We start from the raw sequence: 11,796 nt of genomic DNA, 5'->3' as shown, positions 1-11,796 counted from the left end.
CCAAATGTCTTTTACATGTTGTAATTGTACTTCTCTCTACCACTTCCCCTGGAAGCTCATTCCATAACTGCACCATCCTCTGTGTAGAAAATTTTCTCCTAAAATCTCTTTTTAGTCTTTCCTCCCCCATCTCATATTTATGCCCACTGGAACACAGAGCATGATAGCGCAATACAGGCCCTTCAGCCTTCGATTTTGCGCCAACGTGTGGAACCAATCTGAAGCCCATCGAACCAACACTATTCCAATTCGTGTCCATATGTCTATCCAATGACCGTTTAAATGCCCTTAAAGTTGGCGAATCTGCCACTGTTGCAGGCAATGCATTCCATGCCCCAACTATTCTGAGTAAAGAACTTACCTCTGGCATCTGTCCCATATCTATTTATTAATATTAATATCTACCTTAATGTAAAGGTATCTCCCCTCGTGCTAGACATCGCCATCCAAGAGAAAAGGCTCTCACTGTCCAACCCATCTCACCTGCTGATTATCTTATATGTCTCCATTAATTGACCTCAAACACATTCTTTTGAACAAAAACAGCTTAAAGTCCCTCAGCCTTTCCTCATAATACCTTCCCTCCATACCGGGTAACTTCCTAGTAAATCTCCTCTGAATCATTTCTAAAGCTTACACATCCATCCTTTAATGCTGATTTGGAGATGCCGGTGTTGGACTGGGGTGTACAAAGTTAAAGATCACACAACACCAGGTTATAGTCCAACAGGTTTAATTGGAAGCACACTAGCTTTCGGAGCGACGCTCCTTCATCAGGTGACAGCGGAGGGCTCAATTGCAACACAGAATCCACAGCAAAAATTTACAGTGTGATGGAACTGAAACCACACATTGAAAATTTGACTGTCTGTCAAGCCTTCCGTCTGCTAGAACACAGCGACAGTTTCACCCCTTCCATGTGTAAATCACAAAACCACTTCCAAAAGTTGCATTCCCGGGCCAGCCATCAACAATGGTGATAGCTAGATAACACGCTGAAGGTGGACGGACAGCACGGAGGGCCAACATCTTCAGTGTGTTATCTAGCTATCACCATTGTTGATGGCTGGCCCGGGAATGCAACTTTTGGAAGTGGTTTTGTGCTTTACACATGGAAGGGGTGAAACTGTCGCTGTGTTCTAGCAGATGGAAGGCTTGACAGACAGTCAAATTTTCAATGTGTGGTTTCGGTTCCATCACACTGTAAATCTTTACTGTGGATTTTGTGTTGCGATCGAGCCCTCCGCTGTCACCTGATGGAGGAGCGTCGCTCCGGAAGCTAGTGTGCTTCCAATTAAATCTGTTGGACTATAACCTGGTGTTGTGTGATTTTTAATCCTGAAATGCAGTAACCTGAACAAATGTGGCCGCACCCAGACTTTTGTACAGCTGCAGCATGATCTAATGGTTCCGAAACTCAATCCCTCTACCAAGACAGGCTCACACACTGAATGGTTTCTTAAAAAACCCATAAACCTGGATGGAAACTTCCAAGGATCTATGTACATGGACATAGAGATCTCTCTGTTCATCTACACTACCAACAATCTTACCATTATCTCAGAACCCTGTGTTCCTGTTACTCCCTCCAGAGTGAATCGCCTCACACCTTTCCACATTAAACTACATTTGCGAACTTTCAGTCCAGCTGTGCAGCTTATCTATACCTTTCTGTAACCTACAACAGCCTTCGTCACTATCCACAACTCTACCGAACTTAGTGTTTTCTGCAAATTTACTAACCCATCCTTCAAAGCCCTCATACAGGACATTTATATAAATGACAGCAACAGTGGACGCAAAACACATCCTGGAAGTACCACCAGTAACAGAACTCCAGGATCGATATTTCCCATCAACCACTACCCTCTGCCTTCTTTCAGTGAGCCAATTTCTGATCCAAACTGCTAAATCACCCACAATTCCATGCCTCCGTATTATCGGCAATAGCTTACCATGGGGAACCTTAACAAACGCCTTACTGAAATACATATACACCACATCAACTGCTTTATCCTCATCCATCTATGTTTACCTTCTTAAAGAACTCAGTAAGGTTTGTGAGGGCACAACCTACCCTTCACAAAACCATGTTTACTATCCCTAATCAACTAACTCATCTCCAGATGATTATAAATCCTATCCCTTACAAACCTTTCCAACAATTTACCCAGAATCAAAGTAAAGCATGCAGGTCTATAACTACCAGGATTTCTCCACTCCCCTGCTTGGGGTGGCACGATGGCAGAGTGGTTAGCACTGCTGCCCCAGAGCACCAGAAAGCCGGCTTCAATTCCTGCCTCAGCCAACTGGCTGTGTGGAGTTTGCACATTCTCTCCGTGTCTGTGTGGGTTTCCTCCGGGTGTTCCGGTTTCCTCCCACAGTCCAAATTTTGCAGGTTAGGTGAATTGGCCATGCTAAATTACCTATAGTGTTAGGTGAAGGGGTAACTGTATATAAACATGTTTATATAAATGTCTGTAGGTTAACCCCTCAGTCTCCGATGCTCCAGGGAAAATAGCCCCAACCTATTCAGTAACAACCCTGGAAACATCTTATTAATCTTTTCTAAACCCTTTCAAGTTTCACAACATCCTTCTGACAGCAGGGAGACTAGAATTGCACAGAGTACTCCAATTGTGTTGTAACGTAGTAATCTGAGTTCCCCAGTCTTGGTGCACAATAAGTCCTGGAATGAACAATTTGTTTAGGACCTTAGCCATATCCAGAAGTCATGCACATCGACGGCTTCATTGATCTTTCAGGGCCCCTACTTTGTCCCGAGTTAGTCGTTTACTCTTATTGTATCTATATTATCTAAAATCAGTTTTGGATTGTACTCATCCTTCTTTGCCGATGCGATTTCATGTCGTCTTTTTGCATTCCTGATTTCCATCCTCCAGCCCCTGTGCTCCTCAGGGATTCCCTTGGTCCAGCTGGCTATACCTGACACGTGCCCCCTTTTCCTTGACCAGACCCTCAATGGACAGCCAGTGTTTCCGAATGCTGTCAGCATTGACTTGCACACAAACAGGAACATGCTGGCGCTGAACGCTCAATTTAACTCACTTTTAAGATATTCTCACTTGCCAGACTTCCCTTTCCCTGCAAATAGACTCCCCAATCACCTTTTGAAAGTTCCTGGCTGATACGATCAAGATTGGTTTGGCTCAATTTTATAACTTGAACCTATGGACCAGCCCTGTCCTTTTCCATCGCTGTTTTCAAACTAATAGAACTGTGGTCACTTTGGCAAAATGCTTTCCCACTAACACCTCAGTCCCTTTCCCGACCTTGTTTCCCAAAGGGAGGTCAGGTTTTGCCCAATTCTGTTTTCAGGCCGTTTATATATTGATTGGGAGTTTACTGGAAATTAATTACCAAATTCTTCCCTTGCAAACGCTGGAAAGTTAAAAAAACATCTATCATAACAGCCCCATTATTATGATTGACATTTGAGATCTCCCAACATATTTGTTCCTCAGTTTGGCACTTGTTATTAGGGATTAGTAGGACAATCAAATCGAAGTGATGACCCATTCTTATTTCTCAGTTCCACTAACATAGCTTCACTGGGTGATCCCACAGGAATATCCTCTGTAAGTACTGCTATGATGATTAATGCAATCAAAACACATCACCACGCGTCCTCTCTTGCCTCCCCTTCGATGCTTCCTGCAGTCCCTCTACCTTGAAACAATGAACTGCCAGTCCTGCCCCTCCCTCAGCTGTGTTTCTGTAATAACTATAATCTCCCAGTCCCATGTTCAAATCCATGTCCTGAGTTCATCTTCCTTAGCTGTCAGGCCCCTTGCATTGAAATAAATGCAGTTTAATCATCAGTTTTCGCCCATTCCCTGCTATGTACTTTCCTGCCTTATCTCTTGAAATGGCTCTCTTTAACTTGTGTACCAGCCTCAATCTTCTTTCTGATCCTTCGACTGTTTAAGATACAACACCCTGCCAGATTAGATTGTATCCTCTCTAGCAGCTCCAGCAATTCGCCCCACTAGGATATGGGTCCCCCTCCCGCTCCCAGTTCAGGTGCCTTCCCCACCCGGTCCACCTGTGCTGACACCTTCAGCGATCTTTGAGTTGTCCATTCAGGTCCCTGTGTTCCTCAGTACTCCGCAAGGTCCGAACACTCATTACGTCTGTCCTTCGCTTATCATACCTCCCACAGGGTCTGACCTCACATCGATCAGAACTACACTCTGCTCAGATTATCATCTGATCGTCATCAGACTGTAGCCTGAGACCATCCCCCTCACTGTGAACAACACCCTCACCTTCCATGTCATCTGCAAACCGACTAATGATACTTTCTGCTTTCACATCGAAGTTATTATTCCCCAGAATAACCAGTGATCGTTCCTGCACAGATCCCTGTGGTACACCCGCTGGTGAAACAATTTCAAACACGAAAAAGATTATCCACCTATTTTGTATCCAATTTGCCAACTTGCTTTGGATCCCATGGGCTCTTTCCTTTTGATCCTTGCATTTGCAAGTGTTGATTCATCCTCAGAGTGGTATCCAATAATATCCCTCCCCCTGCTGTCCGACTATCTGCTCTGTAATTACCTGGCCTATCCCTGCTGCCCTTCCTGAACAAATGAACCACATTCGTACCGCACTTAGGTGGTAGTGTGGGGGTTAAATTTAAGAAAAAAAAAACAGGAGATCAGGGTGCTGCACGCAGCAGTCCCCTGCAAAAAAGAGAAAAAAAAAATAAACAGGAGATTCCTACCCTCCCCTTCACTGTTTTGATCACACACCAAACGAAAGAAAAAAAAAATGAACCACATTCGTGATCCTCCAGTCATTCGGCACTTCACCTGTGGCCAGCAAAGTATTAAATATATCCACCAGGCCCCTGCAATCTCCTCTCTTACTTCCCATAGCAGCCTGGATACATTTCATTGGGCACTGGGGAGTTCTCCACCTGTTTATGCCTGTGAAAATATTTAGTACCTCCTCCTTATTGATCTTAACATGTTATAGAACCTCACCTTCCCCGTCTGAAATCCCCGGCTACAATGTCTTTCTCCTGCATGAATTCAGATGGGAAGTATTCATTGAAGACCTCACCTACTTCCTCAGGCTCCATGCACAGGTTGTTTATTTGGTTTCTAATAGGCCTCACCCTTTCCTCAGTTACCCTTTTATTCTAACTATACTGACAAAGTACCTTGTGGCTTTTCCTTCATAGTATCTGACAAGATTATTTCACAGCCATTTTTAAGGACCCCGTTGCACTCCCTATCCTTGTGAATGGCTTCACCTGGTTTTATTGCACTGGTTTTCTTCATCAAACTCACAATATCGTTTGATCTGTATTCGCTGGACTTGCGGCCTTTACTACTCCCTCTTCATGAACACAATGGGATGGGGTCCTGTGAAATGAGTATCAGGCGTTAGGTTAGAAGTTAAAAAGCAGGACCTCAAGGGCAGTGATTTCTAGATTACTCCTAGTGCCACATGCCCCAGTGAGGATAGACATAGAAAGATAGGCCGGGGGGTGGATGTATGCCTGAGGAGCTGTTGAAGGGGGCAGGGTTTTCAGTTCTTGGATCATTGGGATCTCTTCTGGGGTAGAAGTGACCTGAATGGGGCGGGGGGGATGGGTTAGACTTGAACCAGAGGGGCACCAGTATCACTGCGGGAAGATTTGCTCGTGTTACCCTGGGAGGTTTAAACTAGTTTGGCAGGAGGTTGGGACTCTGACTAAGAGAGGGACCATCGAAAAGTCAGCGGAAAATACATTAGCCATCAAAAGCAAGTTTCCTATTCAGGATATCCAGGGGCACAGACGAGGGAGGGAAAAGACCTCTGGTTTAAAGGGCATTTATTTCAACGCATGAGGCCTGACTGGTAAGGCAGGTGAGCTCAGAGCATGGATTAGGTCTGGGGCCTGGGATATTATAGCTATAACCGAAACATGGCTGAGAGAAGGGCCGGACTGGCAGCTCAGTGTTCGAGGATACAGAAACTACAGGCGGGACAGAAGGACAAGTAAGTGAGGAGGGGAGTTGTCCTTTTGATAAGGGAGGATATAACAACAGTGATTAGAAAGGATATGCTCAAAGAGTCAACAAATGAGGCCACATGTTTAGAACTTAGAAACAAACCAGGGGTGGTCACTCTGTTGGGATGGTATTATAGACCCCCAAATAGCCAGCAGGTACTAGAGGAGCTGATATGTAGAGAGATTGGTGATAACAGTCGGAATAATAGAGTAGTATTGGTTGGAGAATTTAATTTTCCCATTATTGACTGGGTCACCCAGAGAGTAAAAGGCCCGTACTGAGTGCAATTTGTCAAATGTGTCCAAGAACGTTTCCTAAATCAAGATGCAACTCTAACAAGGCCCAACTCTACTCAGGCGGGTGCAACACTGGACCTCCCCTCAGAAAACGTGGTCGGGCAAGTGACTGAAGTGTCAGTGGGAGAGCACTTTGGGTCCAGTGACCACAACTGTCTTCGTTTTAACATAGTTATGGAAAAAGATCAGACAGATCCACAGATTAAGGTGTGAAACTGGAGTAGGGCCAGGTTTGGGGCCATTAGTCAGGGTCGAGCAGAGGTTGATTGGGTGAATTAAAAATAACACAAAACCAGGTTATACTCCAACAGGTTTATCTCACAGCACCAGCTTTCAAAGTGCAGATGATCATCCTAAAAGATGAAAACTTAAACTAAATGTGTTTGTTATTACATTCCATGACACTGCAATCCTGTTGCTATAAATTCTGTGCCTTATGATTGTGCTCCACAACCACCTGATAAAGCAGCGAACCAAAACCAATCGCTCCCAAATAAACCTGCTGGACTGGAAGCTGGGGTTGTGTGATTTTTAACTTTGCCCATCCCAGTCACCACAGGCTCCTCCACATCATGCTCCCATCAACTGGGTGAGTCTGTTTGAAGGAAAAGGAATGACTGGCAAATGGGAGCCTTTTAAAAGTCATATTAAGAATCCAGGACAAATTTTTCCCTGTTAGAGTGAAGGGAAAAGCTGGCAGGTTTAGGGATTCGTGGCTTATGAGGGATATTGAAGTTCTGGTCCGGAAAATGAAAATGGTATACATTGGATTTAAGCTTTCCAAATCTACCTTACCTAGCTCACCAGACTGATTGACACAATCAATCTGTGAAGACCCTACAATCCTCTCAGGTCCCTGCAGCATTCCGATCTGTAGAACCTGCTCCAATGCCTGACTCATCCAATCCACTTCCCTATCTACGTGACATCCAACCGTCGCCAGCACACTCCCTATCAATGCAAGCTCCTCCAGTCTCTCTATCTAACCGCCCATTTCTATAACCTTCTCCAGCTCTTACACCCCTATCTGTGTAAACGTCACCGTCCCCCACAACACTTTCCACTTTGACCAACTGTAAAAGATTAGTAATGCTCCCTTATCTGTGAAACTGTCTCCAACCAAAATTGCCCTTGTTATCTCCTGGAAAATCTGTCTGATTCCACATCCTCCATGTCTAAATAACCTTCACAACCCAAACCTTCCTGTATCTATAAACATCTACTGTCACGACTACCCTCCTTATGTCTGTATGTTCTTCCCATCTGTACAACCGTCTTTACCTCTGTCATCTGCTCCGGTCCCTAAACAATCCCTGTCTGTGTAAACCTCCCCAACCTAACAACATCATTATCACAGTAAAGTGCTCCACCCCTCCCAATCTTCTTTGCTCAGTGAAACCCCTCCAGCTCTCCACATCTCTGCAGGATCCTGCAGTTCCACAAAACATCCCTCTATGTGGAACTTCCACCAGAGACCACTACCCACCATATTTTTAATCCCCTGCTGACCCCTCTATCTCTGTTCCCAGCTTCAGTCCCGTCAACCCTACTTCCATATACAACATCATCAAGTCCCTGCAATCCTCCCAATCTGAGGAACTCCAGCAGACATTGTCACTCCCTCATGATCACTGACTGCCTACAGTGATTTGAAACTTCTGCAATTCAATAACATTTCCAGTCTCCGTGCCCCTGTTGATCATGGTGAACTGCTCCAAACCTCTCAACCCTCCCTGCCTGTGTTCATCATCAAGTTGATACAACTCGTCTCATGTCTGTAGTTCCCTGCAGCCGTACAATCTTCCCCGTTTTTGTGAAGTCTGCCTATCACTATTACTGTCCCTATCTGTGTAACTGCCTCCAGTTACTACAGCCTCTTTACTGTGTAGCCCCCATCAGACCCTAAAGCCATGCTATCTGTGTAACCTCCTTCAGGTCTATATCCTGCAACTTGCTGAAACCTGCTGTCACCATTGCAACCCCCATTATTACTCAACATTGCTTCGTCTTTAAAACCATCCCTATCAGTGTGATCTCTTCCACTGCGTACAACACTCCCAGTCTGTGCAATGGGCGATGCGTGGTTTTATAAAAGGGGAATTTTTTTTAAAAAATCTGTTGGTTCTATATTTTGGTGTGACCATAATAGGCAGAATAGATAAGGGTGGGGGAGGCTAGTAGAGGTCGAAATATATTTGAAATTTAGGAAGCATTTTGATAAGTTTCAACAAGGGTTAAATATTAGCTCAGGAGAGAATAGGGCCCCTGAAAGGTCAATGAGGCTGTCTGTGAGGAATCACTGCTGATGGGGGAGGTTCGAAACAAATATTCTGCATTTTGATTTACTTTGGAGAAAGATTGGAAGCTCGGGAACTTGGGAAAATACATAGTGATGTATCGAACAGAGTTCACATTGGATAACAGGATGGTTTAAAATGAAAAAAGGTTGATAAAACCTTGGGACATGATCAGATGTATCCCAGCACTCTGTGAGAAGCTTGGGAGGAATTTACAGGGCACCTCACAGGGATATTTGTATCATCAACAGCGACTACAGACCAGTGAGACTGATGGAAGAGGTGGGTAAGTTGTTGGAGTTGATTCTGAGAGAAAGGATCATCATGCATTTGGAAAGGCAAGGATGGATCAGCGATGGTCAGCATGGCTTTGTGCACGGGAAATCATGTCTCAGAAACTGGATTGAGTGTTTGTGGAGGTAGAAAAGTGATAGATCAAGGTGAAGCAGTGGATGATGTCCACATTAACTTTAGCAAGGCCTTTGACAAGGTTTTGCACGGCAGACTGGTTAATAAGTTTAGATCACTCATAACCAGGGATCACTCACCAACTGGAAACAAAATTGGATTGACGTTAAGAGACAGAGCATGCTCATAGAGAGTTTCTGCTCAAACTGAAGGCCTGTGACCAACGGTGTGTCATGGGGTTCGGTGCTGGGTCACTGTTGTGCATCATTTATATGAACGGTTTGGATAATACAGGAGTCATGGTTAGCAAGTTTGTGAGTGAGACTGGAAGTGAAGAGGATTATCTGAGAGTGGGCCAGTGAGTTGAGGAATAGCAAGTGGAGAATTACACAGTGTTGCACTCTGATAAAGCTGACCAGAGCTGGACTTGTACAGTCAGAGACCCAGGGATGCAGGTACAAGGTTCTTTGAAATTGGTGTCACAGGTTGACAGGTTGGTGAAGCAGATGTTTGGGATGCTTACCTTCATTGGTCAGTGCATTGAGATTAGGAGTTGGGATACCATGTCATGTTATATCTATACAGGACATTAGTGAGGCCACCATAAAAATAGTGTTGATTACCTGGAAAAACTTAACTGGTTCACGTCTGTCCTTTAGGGAAGGACATCTGACATTGTTAACTGACATCTGACACCATGGCTCACGAGTGACTCCAGACCCGTAGCAATATGGCTGACTCTGAGCTGCCCTCTGGGAAATTAGCTGTGGGGCAAAGAATGCTGACTCAATCAGTGACATCCTTATCGAATGAATGAATACATAAAAAATACGTGTCCCTCCCTCCCACTGCAATTCCCTCCAGCGCAGCAATCCGTACTGGCTTTGTAACACCGTTCAGGCCCTTGCCCCTCTCTGTAACACTCTCACCACCTCCAGCACCTTCACCTCTCCCTGTTCCTATCATCTGATTAAACCCTGACAATGTTTCCCCTTCCTACTGCACTCCTCCTGCTAGTAGACCCATTGCGATCCCTTTAACAAATACTTCCATATTTCTAAAGCATTGGCTTCTTTTTTGTCTTCAGTGCATCGCTTAATGAAGTCTGGGAAATCCTGGGAATTACTGAGCCAAGACAGTCCAAAGTGGGGGAGGAGCATTGGGACGGTGTCGAGCAGCTGGTCACTTGATGTGGGGAAAAAGGGGAATCCAGGAGAAAACAGCACAAGGAGCGCACTGTCACATCAACGTCCCACCCATCCCCATCCCACGGCCACCTTCTGCCCCAAGTGTGGAAGGCCACATCGGCCTGTACAGCAACACACAGACTCCCCTGAGAGTGGGAGAGAGTCAGCCTCGTTTGTGACCCACCGCCAATGAGATGGTGAGATAGGGAAGTTGAAACCCCTTTCAGTTGTCCTACTGTCTTTGTTATAAATTCCAATAATTCCCTGTCCAATGTCATACCTCACAATGTAATGCTGTAATGGGGCCTTAACACTGCCCTTCACCTTCTGTGTTCTGACTCTTATTACCCAGAATTTGGTTTCCTAATGTTTGATAGTGTGAGGCCACAGAAAATCCCATTGTTATCTCGAACGATGAGAGTTCCCCATTCTCCTTCCCACTCTGCCTGACTTTCCACAATGTTGTGTAGCCGTGAATATTAATGCCCCACCTTTTGTTCACCCCTGTGACCACGTCTCCCTGATGGTGATTAGATAGAAATCACAGTCACACCAGCATATCCCTGATTACAAATGCTTCGTGCATTCAAATTACGAAATAGTAATTTACTTTTAAATCACAAATTCCTGTCACAAACCTATCTGCTGATGTATAGTTTTAGTTCAACTTAATCTCTTCCTGTTTCTTCCTGTTTTTCCTCAGCCTCAGCCCCATGTTTCAATATTTGAACATTTCTCTATGGAATTTGGAACTTCCTTTCAGCTGAGCCCTGTCCCTCCTTGCCTGTGTCAGTTTAAAGCAGTCTACATTGTCCTGGTCATATGATTGACCAGGACACACACTGGTCCCAGCACTGAACCATCTCAATAAAATAGCTGACTCCTCCCTGAGTACTGGTAGCAATGCCCACTGCATCAGACCCACTTCTTCTGACACTATGGTTTGATCCTGAAATCTCTAGTGATATCACTCAATCTGTCTCCATTTGGTATCCCTCACTGTGTGGGTCTAATTGCTGCTCCTGTCAGCGTCTCTCACTCTTACAGCTACTCCGGATCCAGAGCCAAGAGAATCTTCCGATCCGCAACAGTACGGACCAGGGATGGAGACTGGGATTTTTGTGATCTCTGCTGGATTTAGTGCTACTCGACATGAGTTATCTTCACTGCATCAATCTAATTTCCCATTCTGTCTATTTCTCTCTCATGCAGGTAATCAGGATGTTTCTAACTCCTGTCTCATCCATCACCTCATTGAAGATGCTTGGTCAGCCAGAGAGAGATGGAGAGGGAGATCTGGAGCCTTCAGTAAATCCTGCAACCGGTAAGATCAGTCATAGTAAACAGCACAGGGTGGAGGTAGTGGCCATCTTTATTCAGACCTGGAACACAGGACGTCGTTACAATGCTGGGCAAGGAACAGCAACATTCTAGGCTTCATTCCCACCATCTTGTGAGGGCCCTGCTGTCACCTCTGCTGTACTGGAACTCCCTGAGACTGCACAGGAGGTCCCAGGCATCAGTCTTGGCACATACTCTATTAGTGATCTCTGTAATATACTACAGTCCCGATAATCCT

At 45.0% G+C, this 11,796-nt stretch overlaps 1 long non-coding RNA gene across 1 annotated transcript in view; it reads left to right on the top strand.

The window, feature by feature from the left end:
* Window positions 1–11,541, top strand: part of LOC148148429 (uncharacterized) — a 34,201-nt gene extending 22,660 nt beyond the window's left edge. The window contains exon 3 of the long non-coding RNA XR_015759073.1: window positions 11,430–11,541. This is a non-coding gene — a long non-coding RNA (uncharacterized LOC148148429). The remainder of the gene's footprint in view (window positions 1–11,429) is intronic.
* Window positions 11,542–11,796: the final 255 nt, after the last annotated feature.

The sequence above is a fragment of the Chiloscyllium plagiosum genome, unplaced genomic scaffold (assembly GCF_037043375.1).
Source record: "Chiloscyllium plagiosum isolate Xiang-an unplaced genomic scaffold, Cpla_swu_hap1 HiC_scaffold_13, whole genome shotgun sequence".
NCBI classification, from domain to species: domain Eukaryota; kingdom Metazoa; phylum Chordata; class Chondrichthyes; order Orectolobiformes; family Hemiscylliidae; genus Chiloscyllium; species Chiloscyllium plagiosum.
Note: the sequence above shows the minus strand (reverse complement) of the source record. Positions and strands in the feature narration are given on the sequence as shown.